At 40.6% G+C, this 15,387-nt stretch overlaps 2 non-coding genes across 2 annotated transcripts; one reads left to right on the top strand and one right to left on the bottom strand.

Moving 5' to 3' along the window:
* Positions 1–11,829: 11,829 nt before the first annotated feature.
* Positions 11,830–11,901, top strand: trnad-guc (transfer RNA aspartic acid (anticodon GUC)). The gene has a single exon. It is a non-coding gene; the product is annotated as a tRNA-Asp (tRNA).
* A 226-nt stretch (positions 11,902–12,127) lies between these two features.
* trnag-ucc (transfer RNA glycine (anticodon UCC)) lies at positions 12,128–12,199 on the bottom strand. Its single transcript has one exon. It is a non-coding gene; the product is annotated as a tRNA-Gly (tRNA).
* Between the last annotated feature and the right edge of the window lie 3,188 nt (positions 12,200–15,387).

Genomic DNA, 15,387 nt, shown 5'->3' with positions numbered 1-15,387 from the left:
TTGAGCAAAATGCAATGCGTTGGCAGGTAATCGAACCCAGGTCAACTGCTTGGAAGGCAGCTATGCTCACCACTATACCACCAACGCAAGACTGTTGGATGTAGACTGGAAGCCCTGTTGTGCGGTCAGCAAGGAAATTTTGCAATACATTAGCAGCTGGCAGGTGCAGATGAACTGAAACTCTCTTTGTTTGGACCTGGCACTTAAAAAAAATTGCATGAACTTATTGACTTGACCTACCAGGCTCCATATTAAAAAACAAGGTCTCTAATTTAATAATGTAACACGTTTTATACAGACACTTCATATTTGACACATGACGCCGTTCCTGGAAGTCGCGCTGATCAGGTACATCTACCGGTCTCTACAACTCCTCGTTAGTATAGTCGAGGTATAGTATAGTAGTATAGTATAGTATTTTTAGAAGATGGCTCCTTCCCATAATCTGCCCTGCAAGCAGTGTGACAGTCTGTAAATTCCACAAACAACAGTATAGAGGTCATTCGGCATGGCAGTCTACCTACAGCTCTTTGGTACGATGGCCTTCATCTGTCTCAAAAGTAAGGGTTTTGTAGCGAATTGCAGCATTTATATTTAAAATGCCTCCACTTGTTTCCGCCGGGTTTTGAACTGAGAACTTTTCGCGTATAAAGCGAACATGATAACCACTACACTACGGAAACTTGATTTGTATGTCAGTCCCACCTCTTCTAGGGCACGCTTGTTCAAAAGCAAATTAAACTATAGACTGCCCAGTGTTTTCAACATGGCAAAAGCTGCTAATTTTGTTGGCAGACCAAACATTTTTTTATTACTGTACAGGAAACCTCAATGGTCATTTGTTTTATTTTTGTCCTTTTCTAAAGAGATTGAACCACAAACATCCCTGCAAGTGTACTGACCTGCTCAACAGAAAATCGCATATGAAATTTTTACAAAAACCACCCACAGTTTCCGCCCAGTTTCGAACCTTCGCGTGTGAGGCGAACAGTCTGCCTACAGCTCCTTGGTACGATGGCCTTCAACTGTCTCAAAAGTAAGGGTTTGTAGCGAATTGCAGCATTTATATTTAAAATGCCTCCACTTGTTTCCGGCCAGTTTTGAACTGAGGACCTTTCGCGGCGGGAGTCGAAAATGGTTAAGCTTAACTTCTCTTAACTTTTCCCATTCATTCTCTATGGTAGTGCTTAACACTACGGATGCAATATACCTTTGGCCACACGTAGACTTCCTGGCGCTGTTCCGCTTTTCCGTGGCGGGTAGTTTAAAAAGCATAGTGTCATCTGTCAGTCATTCGCAGTGGAGGAGGGGAGACCCGTTTTACGAACGGAGAGATATTTGTTTACCGACTTGTCAGCAAACTTGTTTTGTTTTGTTGCTGTCTAAACTACCTGCAGACAGATTTTCCCTCAGGTGACCGCATATACATTATTATTCAAATATTTTATAATTTAAATTGCATGTATATTGTCATGTAATCGTATTGTTATCGTGTTGAATGGATTGTGACGATAAGAAACAGTAAACTCCTCGTTGTGAATACAGCTGTTATTTTATAAGAGTATCTTTGTTTGTAAAGGTGAATGTTTCATCCTAATCTCTCACTATGCTTAAAATATATGTTAACAGTGCAGTAAGATGTAATGTGCAGTAGTATGGAGGACCAAACTTGCAATTAAAAATGAATGAATAAATAAATGAATAAATAGATAGATAAATAAATGTGATAATAGGAAAATAAATAAAGGAATAAACGACTTGATAAAATAAATATGATTCATTTTAATCAAATGTATTTTTGTATATTTTTCCCCTAATTTATAATTTTTTGCTTTTATATTTTAATGTATTTGTATAATTTTTAATTGTATTTATTTATTATTTTATTTATTTGTTTGTTCCATTTATTCTTATATTTATTTATGCATTCATTTATTTGTATATTTATTTATTCCAATATGTATTTATTTCCAGATTTATTTATTTTAATCTTTATTTATTTTTATTTTTATTTCTTTATTTTTATATCTATTCTTACATTTTTTTGATGTGCATGATAATTAGGTTGGTTGGTCTTGCTTACCAAATATAAATATTAATTAACAAATAAATAAAAGCAGAAAATAAATTAAGGGAAATAATACAAAAATTAGTTTGATAAAGAATAAATCATATTTATTTTATCAAGTCGTTTATTCCTTTATTTATTTTCCTATTATCAAATTTATCTTTTTATTTGTTTACATGTTTATTTATTAATTTAATTTCTGCGGGTTTGGTCCTCCTATAATGTAATTAATATCAGACACACACATATATTACATTTAAATTACAAACAAATATATATATGTGTACAATTTAATGGTATAATTTAACATTTTTAATTAGTTAACTTGTTAACTTTTTATATATACATATATAAATTTTTAAAGCAATTTAAATAATGAATATTAAATAATGCAAATTTAATAAACAGTACGTGCTCTAAGGCTGCATTTATTCAGTTAAGAAACAGTAATATTATAGAATATTATAGCATTGTAAAATAACTCTTTTATATATATCACTGATGCTTTAGTATTAACTGTCTTATTTCATTTTGTTACTGTAAGTATTTAAATGCTTATGCTGAGACGCTAATGAATACATTCTGATTTCAGAACAGCATCATGAAGAAAACAGTGTTCTTCCCAGGGAAAGTCAAAGTGTCTTTCAGGAAAGGCCCATCAGGCCATTAACGCCGGGACCCATCAGAAGAGGCAAAAAGAATTAAAGACAACCCTTCACTGCAGGACAAGTCAACACCTCAAAGAGAAAATCTGGTCAAGTTGAACGCCCGTTCTGTTGTGTTACATAGAGGAGGGGATGTCTCTGACAAGCAAGAGGTGTTGGGAGAATGCATTCTTCAGTTCGGCAAGTACAAGGGCAAGTCTTTCAAGTGGTTATTAGAGAATGATGGCAGCTATGCTTTGTACCTGTCCGATAAGGTTGAGGAAGAAGAACAGGCTGGGCAGTTCAACCCAGAGGGTCCATGCAAGGATAGCCTCATTTCATTTCTTGAGTATTCAATAAGCTTCAAGGAAATTGAAGATCTTAAACAGTATCTGTCTCAAAGGCCAGACGCAGTGCCTTTTTTGACAGAGGATGACAATACTGTTGGATTTGGATCCAGAGCACAAGACACTTGGAGGAAGATTTGGGATACCAGGGCAGACGGATATGCTTTCTTTATAATGAGGCAGAACTGTGTGCCAGGCAGCAAAATGTACAATTTGCAGCAGTATCTTTTAAAACAGCAGCAAAAACAGATGACCAAAAACACTCCTCCGATGCCCTCACCATCAGCTTCCGCTGCAAGACCACCTGTTCCTTCCATTACTGACTCTGATCAGCCTGGTGAGTTAATAAAATTCATGCAAGTTTGCTTATATTGATTCTTAAAGCCTGCCTAGCTACTGATGCATTTGTCATATTTTATAGTAATGGAGGAGGATGAAGAACTGGAGAGGATGATGCTTAGTATTTCTCCAACAAAATATCTCACACAGCTGAGTAAGTAAATCAAGTATCGTGTCATGTGTGTTATATATACCCATGTCAAATTCTTATAAAATTGGTATAAAATTGTACATACTGGAGAGAAACCATTCAAATTATAATGCTTATTTTTTAGGATCATCTGCAGCCACAGGATCCACAGTCTTATCTACAACAGGTTACTTTACACAACAGTTTTGGAGGCTTATTCGGTTACATACAGACTTATCTTACATTTCTGTTTTTTAATTATCTTATTTGTTGTTTTGGCACTGTTCTTGCCTGTTCGAAAAAACATGTTCTTTTGTTCTAACTACTGTTAAGGTTTGAATATACCAGTGGTGAGGGTGAGTGCACTTCATGAATTGTATGCATGCTATTTAAACTGTTTTTATTTGTTGTGAAAAAGTGGACTGTTTACTTACAGACATTTGAACATTATCAGAATGTGCATTACTAGAATAAATAACAAAATACATAGAATAAAATAATAAATAATGATTAGTCATTTAATGTAGTCAAGACAATCAAATACATATCATGTACATTCAGTGTTTTAATATGTTTTTAATTTCCTCCCTGTGCTTTTCCTTGCAGCTCTGCCGCAGCCTCCATCAACATCAGCTCCTGTGTGTAGGCCTTCTTCACAGGGTGAAGGCTTTATACCACCTCAAGCAGCACAATCAGCACCTACACCTGCACCAATGCCGTCTGCACTGACTGAAACCCCTGTTCCCAGCTACTTGAACAAAAAAAGTAAAGACAGTTAAACACACGAGCATTAAATGTGTTATACACGCATATATATATATATATATATATATATATATATATATATATATATATATATATGCATTTATTTCCTTTGCTTTGTGTTCCGTGCAGTTCTGCCACAGCCTTCACCACCATCACATGCAGTCTCTAGTTCTCCCAATCCACCAGCTCCTGTGTGTAGACCTTCTTCACAGACTGATGGCTCTGTACCACCTCCTGCAGCACAATCAGTACCTACAGCTCCTGCATCAATGACGTCTGCACAGACGGAAGCACCTGTTACTAGCTACTTGCAAGATATTAGCCACTGGAACTGCTCTCTTCATCAAAGAATTTGGATGAAAACAGAGATGGAGTCCATGGGGCTCTGGCCAGGATCACACCCAGTAAGACACCTAATGAATATGGTCTCCTTGTTGCGCTATCCACCTCAGCCTGAGCTTATAGAGACAAACATGGGCCTTCCGTCACCAAAGTACTTCCAGCTCCATCCCTTTTTCATTTGGAAACCTGAGCACAGTATAAATGAAAGGCTTAGAAACAACTACATCCTGCCCTGACTCTACAGCTGTCCAAATCCTCATGTTGTGTCCTCAGGTGTGGGAAGACCCCGAGTGATCCTTGGCACTAGTGGGCAATATTACATCCTTGCTTCACGTCTGTGCTGTAAGGCATGTAAAAAATACTGGTTCGCTGATAAACCTCAGTGGGTGGACATGCTACCACAGCAATTCAGAAACATCTTGCCAACCTTCCTCACTCATAAGAAGGCAATCTGTAAAACTGTGATGGATGAACTGAGGCGCTCTGGAAAATCCCCTTATGACAAGGCCAACCAGCTGTCTGAGGTGCTTCACCTTAAGTTTGAAAGAGCCCACCTTGCATACCTTCTCATTGTGCAGAACGTCAGGGATGCTGAAGCAGGGCTGTATGGCCAGAAAACCATCACAGGAGCATTGAGGAAGGAGCTTCGTTTGGGGGTTACGAAGATACTGATGGGTGGCATGGGGTGTCTGTGTCTGCACATTATCTGGTGGAGTGCCTGCTTCAGGAATATCACCGGCAAGAGGCAGCTCTCACTCAGCTCCTTCAAGGAACTTTTGGACAGGTGTTCAGATCAGATCACACACGCAAAGTTGCTAGAAAAGTGACCCTCTCATCTGGCACAATGTCATCCTACGCTGTGATGAACGAGAACTGGATGATCCTGTCCTGGGTGATGCTGCAGTCTGAGAGTGAGCAATCCTTGAGTTCAATGTACTGTGGGATGGCCAATCGCTACAGTGCTGCTAGCATACCCAAGGCCAAGTACCAGTGGGTGGACAGGTAAGAATAATCACATCTCATCACACATCACATCAAGATGTGTAAGCAAAGGTAATGAATACATTAAAATGAAAATGTATTTCCCTTTTATGTACTTAGGGACTGCTGTGCTGCTTTCAGAGTGATGGACCCAGGACCGTATGAGCACCAGCAGTGGGAAGCTTGGAGGACCACTGAAGCTACTGTGGCAGAGGTTACATCAGAAAACCTCAAGAATGTAAATGCCGCTTGCCAGAAGTACAATGAGGACATGGTGGTTAAACTAGACTTGTTTCACTGTATGCGGCGATTCACCAGGGAATGTGTTTCGGAGCACCATCCTCTGTATAGCTCGTTCTGCCAGTTCCTCTCTTCTGCCCGTAGTAGATCAGAGTGACCTGGAGAAACTGAGGAACGCATACAAGTTCTGTGGAATTGAGCCTGCTAATCCCACAAAGCAGCACATCAGAGCGCACTGCAGGACAAAAGTGCCACATCCTAGAGAGCTGGTCCAAAGAGTGGAAGAAGTACTTCACCATTTCCATCTTGCAAAGGATCCCAACAACATCTTCCTTTTTAAACCCTCGATGCTAAAATTTCGGTACAACTGAATCATGTCAAGGGTGAAGGAGCTGCTGTGCCCATCGGGATCCCTGTCAGAGGCACTTCACAGCAAGAGGGGTTTCATTTCCACCAGGCTCAGTGAGTAACGGGTAATCGCGTCTCTCCTGAGCTGTTCCAGGCGCAGGGTATGACTGGTGTCACACGCTGGAATTATCAGCGGCTGGTGGACCTGAAGCAGCCTGGGCTTGTCTTACCTGGAGTGTTTGACCCTGTTTTGATGATGGAGTTAAACAGGGCATCTATAAGAGAGACTGGGTAACCCAAATATCCAGCCTTCCACATCTCCAGCTGGGACACAAGAGAGAGGTTTGGCCTACAATATGTGGAGCCAGGCTGTCGACCTGTGCCTCTTGACTTTGACAAACACAAAAGCAGGAAGACAGACCTAGGGATGCAAGAAGAGTCTTCATCTGGCACTGAGTTCTCATTTCCAACTCAGGTAAGCCTTTAAAGTTCTTTGATAACAAACTTTTTATTATAAAACAAATAGTTAATAATTCTCGCTCGCATATAACACTAATTTTGCTGAATTTCAGAAATGCTTAGAGGATTCCTCTTCTGCTGAGACCCCTCTTGCTCCTGAACCAGAGGCCACCCCCCAGACTCTCATTTTCAATGTTTTTCTACTCCGAGTGCTGTGACAGTGAAGGAACAAACATCTGAGGAGTTTCTTTTAGATGCAGGTAATTATATTATTCATACAGGCACCAATGTGTGTAATCTGTTTGCCTAATCTATGCACACAAAACAAATACTTCGTTTAATAATTTTGTGAATCTCTTTTAGAACTGCCAAGCACACCACCACTGCCTTTAGCTGCTTCTCCCTGTGCTGCTCGGACTGGACCCATTAAGACAGGCGGTCGAGTCTTTGTGTTGGACCATAACAGATGGACAGATCCAATGAGAAATGCCATTGATGGTTTGCTGGCCAAGCACCATGGGAGCAAGGACCTCCTGACAAAGGTGGATGGTGAATATGCTGCTATGGTACAGAGTGCCTGCACTGACCCAAGCAGCCTTTTGCACTCAACCACAAAGCAGCACATGAGCAGGTACATAAAAAACCTTGCTAAAAAAAAGAACACTAATGCTTCACTCAACACCAGCCCAGAAAAGCTCCTGGAGACACAGCAGTTATGGCAGCTTCTTCACTCAGGCAGTGAAACCATCAGTGTCCCAGTGACAGTACTGCCACCTGCCCCAGTCAATCCTCCCGCAAAGAGTGTTCCTGAGACTGTCTTTCTGGACCAGGCAGCGCTTGAGAAGATGGTGAAGGACATCATAGAGAAGCAGCAGGCAGTTCAGCAGCAACAACAACAGCATATGCTGCAAAAAAAGCACACTAGATCCTGTTTAGCCTGTGGTCAGCCTAATTCTCGATACATGGGTGATGGCACCTCAATACATTTCTTTTATCAAGGTGGTGATGTTAAATACTTCTCCTGCTCCAAGAAAGTTTTTGACACATATTCCGCAGAGGGCCTGACCAACTTCAGAATGCCCTTTGAAGACTTTGCAGAGACTCCTTTTTTTCAGCGAGAACTGGAGTCCTCGAAGCAGAGAGGGGCAGAAAATAGGAGGGTGATTGAGGAGAGAAGCAAGAGAAAGTCAGTAATGGAGCATCCTACTGGTCGTCTGTGCAGATTCTGCCACCTACCACTGAAACAAGGACCCAACAGTCCTCATATTCACACTGGTTTCCCTGCAGTGGCAGGCAAATACATTTACTGTCCTGCTAAAGTGTTTTCCCTTTATCAGGCTAAGGGAATGAAATTTCATGGAAAGACTTTCAGCAGTCTCCATTTTATGAGGCTGAGAAGCAGAGGTGGATTGAGGAAAAGAAAAAATGACTTCACTGACAAATGACATGCCCAGACCTCAAATACTGTTTATAGCTCAAAGACATTCCTTGCACAATCTTATGCATATATGTATATACATATTATTGCACTTTTAATGTATATATATATATATATATATATATATATATATATATATATATATATATATATATATATATATATATTATTTTTTTAAATATTTAATTTATTTCCATTTGTTCATTAAAATACCAAAAGTATTGTATTTTATTGTATTTTAGTGTTTTTTTAAGTTCATTTATTGACTTGCATTATTTTATCTTGCTCAGATTTGAAAAACACTAAATGTTAAGCACTGGTACTATTATACTCTGTACATAATTGTTTAGTTTAAAATACTTTTTTTCTTGTTTTTTCCTGTTCTCCTCAACTTTAGATATTATTATTGCTGTTGTTTAATCTATAATCTATCATTTTAAATTGTTACATTTATTTCCATTGTTCATTAAAATCAAACAATTGTGTCCTTGTTTGCATTGTACTTTAGTGTTTTTAAAGTAAATTTTATTGACTTGCATTATTTTATCTTGCTCAGATGTGTAAACACTAAATGTTAATAACTGTTGTCATTAAACACTACATAATTATTTGATTTAAAAAAATCTTGTTTTTTTCCTATGTTCTCCACAGCTTTATATTTTATTATTATTATTATTAATGTTATTGTTGTTTAATCTATAAGTATTTAATACATTACCTTTTCAGTTTTACATAATAATATGTATATTTCTGTACTATAAATAAAACGAGAAACTTACTATTTGGTGTTTACTGGTTATATTTCATATATATATTGGATTTCTGTACATAGTTAAACAAATATAATGTAAATATCTCAATGTAAAATGTAAAGGTCTAAAACATTATCAAAATGTTCTTTACAATTATTCACATTCAAATATTTTCTATATTAAAGAAAACTAAACCCTATTATAATATAAATGTTTATTAAGGTAGTTGCACATTTTGTACATTCTACACAACAACAAATCTTACACGTTTTATTCTATTTTTGTGCACAAAGTTAGTTTATTATATGTAAATCGTACTTAACATGAGTTTCTAATCATTTTTTAATCTAGATACACTTTATGGTAGTTGTGGTCGAGACGAGACTCGAACCTGTAATGTGTATTTTTTCAGGCCCGCCTCCCTGGAATTTCCTGCGTTCTTATTGGCTAGCAACGCTCTACACCTACATGCGACTGGCCCTCCCTGGGATTTCCTGCGTTCTTATTGGCTAGCAACGCTCTAAACCTACATGCGACTGGCCCCCGCGTGGAAGGCAGCTATGCTCACCACTATTGAAGACTGTTGGATGTAGACTGGAAGCCCTGTTCTGCGGTCAGCAAGAATTTTCGCAATACATTAGCAGCTGGCAGGTGCAGATGGACTGAAACTCTCTTTGTTTGGACCTGGCACTTAAAAAAATTGCATGAACTTATTGACTTGACCTACCAGGCACCATATTAAAAAACAAGGTCTCTAATTTAATAATGTAACACGTTTTATACAGACACTTCATATTTAAACGGTATTAGATTATTTTTTGCATTCACTGGCTTCTGTGAAGCGTTGAGCTAAAATGACGCATGACGCCGTTCCTGGAAGCCGCGCTGATGGGATACAACAACCTCTCTCTGCAACTCCTTGTGGAAAGTGGAAAGTATCTCCGCCTGTCACGCGGAGACTGGGGTTCGATTCCCCGACGGGGAGATCCAGTCCTTTACTGCTGCAAAATGACCTTAACAAAAGTTTTGCTCCAGCAAACAAGTTACAGGAGAAGTTGGCAAGGGGCCCCGGACGACTGTTTTAAAGACAGCTTGAGAAAAATGCAATGCGTTGGCTGGGAATCGAACCCATACAGCAAGAATGGACAGACCCAGGAATCGAACCCATAGAGCAATAATGCTCGTAATCAAGGTCTTTAATTTAAAAATGTGACACGTTTTATACAGACACTTCATATTTAAATGGTATTAGATTGTTTTTGTGGATTCACTGGCTTCTGTGAAGCGTTGAGCTAATATGACACCGTTCCTGGAAGTGGGAAGGCTGTTTGCAGCGAGCTGTAGTCGCGCTGATCGGGGGCGACTGCCTGTCTTTGCAACTCCTCGTTAGTATAGTGCGTTGGCCGGGAATCGAACCCTGGTCAACTGCTTGGAAGGAAGCTATGCTCACCACTATACCACCAACGCAAGACTGTTGGATGTAGGCTGGAAGCCCAGTTGTGCGGTCAGGAAGAATTTTCGCAATACATTAGCAGCTGGCAGGTGCAGATGAACTGAAACTCTCTTTGTTTGGACCTGGCACTTAAAAAAATTGCATGAACTTATAGACCTGACCTACCAGGCACCATATTAAAAAACAAGGTCTCTAATTTAATAATGTAACAAGTTTAATACAGAAACTTCATATTTAAACGGAATTAGATTATTTTTTGGATTCACTGGCTTCTGTGAAGCGTTGAGCTAAAATGACGCAGGACGCTGTTCCTGGAAGCCGCGCTGATCGGATACAACTACCTGTCTCTGCAACTCCTTGTTAGTATAGTGGAAAGTATCTCCGCCTGTCAAGCGGGAGGACGGGGAAATCCAGTCCTTTACTGCAGCAAACAAGTCACAGGAGAAGTTGGCAAGGGGCCCGGACGACTGTTTTAAAGACAGCTTGAGAAAAATGCAATGCATTGGCCGGGGATCGAACCCATACAGCAAGAATGGACAGACCCAGGAATCGAACCCATAGCAAGAATGCTCGTAATCAAGGTCTTTAATTTACAAAAGTGATGCGTTGGCCGGGAATCAAACACAGGTCAACTGCTTGGAAGGCAGCTATGCTCACCACTATACTACCAACGCAAGACTGATGGATGTAGGCTGGAAGCCGTATTGTGCGGTCAGCAAGAATTTTCGCAATACATTAGCAGCTGGCAGGTGCAGATTAACTGAAACTCTCTTTGTTTGGACCTGGCACTTAATAAAATTGCATGAACTTATTGACCTGACCTACCAGGCAATGTAGTGATCTTTTTCTTTGTAGAAAAGTTAGAAGCTCAGACCAGGAGACGGTGGAAGTTTTCCAAGCAGAAGTTCTTTATTGCTTGTCGGTAGCTGCAGTCATTCCAACATCGTCTAACTAAGGGAACTTTACATTGTAGTTTATATACATTTCAAGGGGGAGGGATTACATTGTGAGGAACAAAGCATGTAAATGAGCTGAAACATGAGAACAGAACGGTGCAGGACTTCTCGCACTGAGATAAGAACTCCAAGACAAATGGTCTCAGTAATAAAATGGCAGGTGTTCAAACTTGCTCAGCATGCCTCTTCACCCGGTAAAACAATGAGAACAGGAAAAGCCTAGCCTTCTCGTACTGAGATGGGACAGTCAGGAATATCCTGCTGGGAACCCCTACCGTTTGCAGGGATTTCCTGGTCTCATCATTTATAAACTTTCTCAATATAAAATACTATTGTATTGGAAATCTAAATTAAACATTTAAATAAAATTTGTAATCCTACAACACCATATTAAAAAACAAGGTCTCTATTTAATAATGTAACACGTTTTATACAGACACTTCATATTTAAACGGTATTAGATTCTTTTTTGGATTCACTGCCTTCTGTGAAGCGTTGAGCTAAAATTACGCATGATGCCGTTCCTGTAAGCCGCGCTGATCGGATACAACTACCTGTCTCTGCAACTCCTCGTTAGTATAGTGGAATGTATCTCCGCCTGTCATGCGGAAGACCGGGGTTCGATTCCCCGACGGGGAGATCCAGTCCTTTACTGCTGCCAAAAGACCTTAACAAATGTTTTGCTCCAGCAAACAAGTTACAGGAGAAGTTGGCAAGGGGCCTCGGACGACTGTATTAAAGACAGCTTGAGAAAAATGCAATGCGTTGGCCGGGAATCGATCGCATACAGCAAGAATGGACTGCCCCAGGAATCGAACCCATAGCAAGAATGCTCGTAATCAAGGTCTTTAATTTACAAATGTGATGCGTTGGCCAGGAATCGAACCCGGGTCAACTGCTTGGAAGGCAGCTATGCTCACCACTATACCACCAACGCAAGACTGTTGGATGTAGACTGGAAGCCCTGTTCTGCGGTCAGCAATAATTTCCGCAATACTTTAGCAGCTGGCAGGTGCAGATGAACTGAAACTCTCTTTGTTTGGACCTGGCACTTAAAAAAATTGCATGAACTTATTGACCTGACCTACCAGGCACCATATTAAAAAACAAGGTCTCTAATTTAATAATGTAACACGTTTTATACAGACACTTCATATTTAAACGGTATTAGATTATTTTTTGCATTCACTGGCTTCTGTGAAGCGTTGAGCTAAAATGACGCATGACGCCGTTCCTGCAAGCCGCGCTGATCGGATACAACTACCTGTCTCTGCAACTCCTTGTTAGTATAGTGGAAAGTATCTCCGCCTGTCACGCGGAGACTGGGGTTCGATTCCCCGACGGGGAGATTCAGTCCTTTACTGCTGCCAAAAGACCTTAACAAAAGTTTTGCTCCAGCAAACAAGTTACAGGGAAGTTGGCAAGGGGCCCGGACGACTGTTTTAAAGACAGCTTGAGAAAAATGCAATGCGTTGGCCGGGAAACGAACCCATACAGCAAGAATGGACAGACCCAGGAATCGAACCCATAGCAAGAATGCTCGTAATCAAGGTCTTTAATTTACAAATGTGATGCGTTGGCCGGGAATCGAACCCGGTCACCTGCTTGGAAGGCAGCTATGCTCACCACAATACCACCAACGCAAGACTGTCGGATGTAGGCTGGAAGCCCTCTTGCGCGGTCAGCAAGAATTTTCGCAATACATTAGCAGCTGGCAGGTGCAGATGAACTGAAACTCTCTTTGTTTGGACCTGGCACTTAAAAAAAATGCATGAACTTATTGACCTGACCTACCAGGCACCATATTAAAAAACAAGGTCTCTAATTTAATAATGTAACACCTTTTATACAGACACTTCATATTTAAAAGGTATTAGATTTTTTTTTGGATTCACTGGCTTCTGTGAAGCGTTGAGCTAAAATGACGCATGACGCCGTTCGTGGAAGTCGCGCTGATCGGGGACAACTACCTGTCTCTGCAACTCCTCGTTAGTATAGTGGAAAGTATCTCCGCCTGTCACGCGGAAGACCGTGGTTCGATTCCCCGATGGGGAGATACAGTCATTTACTGCTGCCAAAAGACCTTAACAAAAGTTTTGCTCCAGCAAACAAGTTACAGGAGAAGTTGGCAAGGGGCCCCGGACGACTGTTTTAAAGACAGCTTGAGAAAAATGCAATGCATTGGCCGGGGATCGAACCCATACAGCAAGAATGGACAGACCCAGGAATCGAACCCATAGCAAGAATGCTCGTAATCAAGGTCTTTAATTTACAAAAGTGATGCGTTGGCCGGGAATCAAACCCAGATCAACTGCTTGGAAGGCAGCGATGCTCACCACTATACCACCAAGGCAAGACTGATGAATGTAGGCTGGAAGCCGTATTGTGTGGTCAGCAAGAATTTTCGCAATACATTAGCAGCTGGCAGGTGCAGATTAACTGAAACTCTCTTTGTTTGGACCTGGCACTTAAAAAAATTGCATGAACTTATTGACCTGACCTACCAGGCAATGTAGTGATCTTTTTCTTTGTAGAAAAGTTAGAAGCTCAGACCAGGAGACGGTGGAAGTTTTCCAAGCAGAAGTTTTTTATTGCTTGTCGGTAGCTGCAGTCATTCCAACATCGTCTAACTTAGGGAACTTTACATTGTAGTTTATATACATTTCAAGGGGGAGGGATTACATTGTGAGGAACAAAGCATGTAAATGAGCTGAAACATGAGAACAGAACGGTGCAGGACTTCTCGCACTGAGATAAGAACTCCAAGACAAATGGTCTCAGTAATAAAATGGCAGGTGTTCAAACTTGCTCAGCATGCCTCTTCACCCGGTAAAACAATGAGAACAGGAAAAGCCTAGCCTTCTCGCACTGAGATGGGACATTCAGGAATATCCTGCTGGGAACCCCTACCGTTTGCAGAGATTTCCTGGTCTCATCATTTATAAACTTTCTCAATATAAAATACTATTTTATTGGAAATCTAAATTAAACATTTAAATAAAATTTGTAATCCTACAACACCATATTAAAAATATGGTGTCGATCATCGGATACAACTAATATGGTATTTGTATCCGATCAGCCGCGCTGATCGGATACAACTACCTGTCTCTGCAACTCCTCGTTAGTATAGTGGAAAGTATCTCTGCCTGTCACGCGCAAGACCGGGGTTCGATTCCCCGACGGGGAGATCCAGTCGTTTACTGCTGCCAAAAGACCTTAACAAATGTTTTGCTCCAGCAAACAAGTTACAGGAGAAGTTGGCAAGGGGCCACCGACGACTGTTTTAAAGACAGCTTGAGAAAAATGCAATGCGTTGGCCGGGAATCGAACGCATACAGCAAGAATGGACAGACCCACGAATCAAACCCATAGCAAGAATGCTCGTAATCAAGGTCTTTAATTTACAAATGTGATGCGTTGTCCAGGAATCGAACCCGGGTCAACTGCTTTTAAGGCAGCTATGCTCACCACTATACCACCAACACAAGACTGTTGGATGTAGACTGGAAGCCCTCTTGTGCGGTCAGCAAGAATGTTCGCAATATATTAGCAGCTGGCAGGTGCAGATGAATTGAAACTCTCTTTGTTTGGACCTGGCACTTAAAAAAATTGCATGAACTTATTGACCTGACCTACCAGGCACCATATTAAAAAAAAGGGTCTCTAATTTAATAATGTAACACGTTTTATACAGACACTTCATATTTAAACGGTATTAGATTATTTTTTGGATTCACTGGCTTCTGTGAAGCGTTGAGCTAAAATGACGCATGACGCTGTTCCTGGAAGCCGCGCTGATCGGATACAACTACCTGTCTCTGCAACTCTTTGTTAGTATAGTGGAAAATACCTCCGCCTGTCACGCGGAGACTGGGGTTCGATTCCCCGACGGGGAGATCCAGTCCTGTACTGCTGCCAAAAGACCTTAACAAATGTTTTGCTCCAGCAAACAAGTTGCAGGAGAAGTTGGCAAGGGGCCTCGGACGACTGTTTTAAAGACAGCTTGAGAAAAATGCAATGCGTTGGCCGGGAATCGAACGCATACAGCAAGAATGGACAGACCCAGGAATCGAACCCATAGCAAGAATGCTCGTAATCAAGGTCTTTAATTTACAAATGTGA

The sequence above is a fragment of the Siphateles boraxobius genome, unplaced genomic scaffold (genome assembly GCF_051911475.1).
Source record: "Siphateles boraxobius isolate OS27281-9 unplaced genomic scaffold, OSU_SipBor_1 63, whole genome shotgun sequence".
Taxonomy (NCBI): Eukaryota; Metazoa; Chordata; class Actinopteri; order Cypriniformes; family Leuciscidae; genus Siphateles; species Siphateles boraxobius.
Note: the sequence above shows the minus strand (reverse complement) of the source record. Positions and strands in the feature narration are given on the sequence as shown.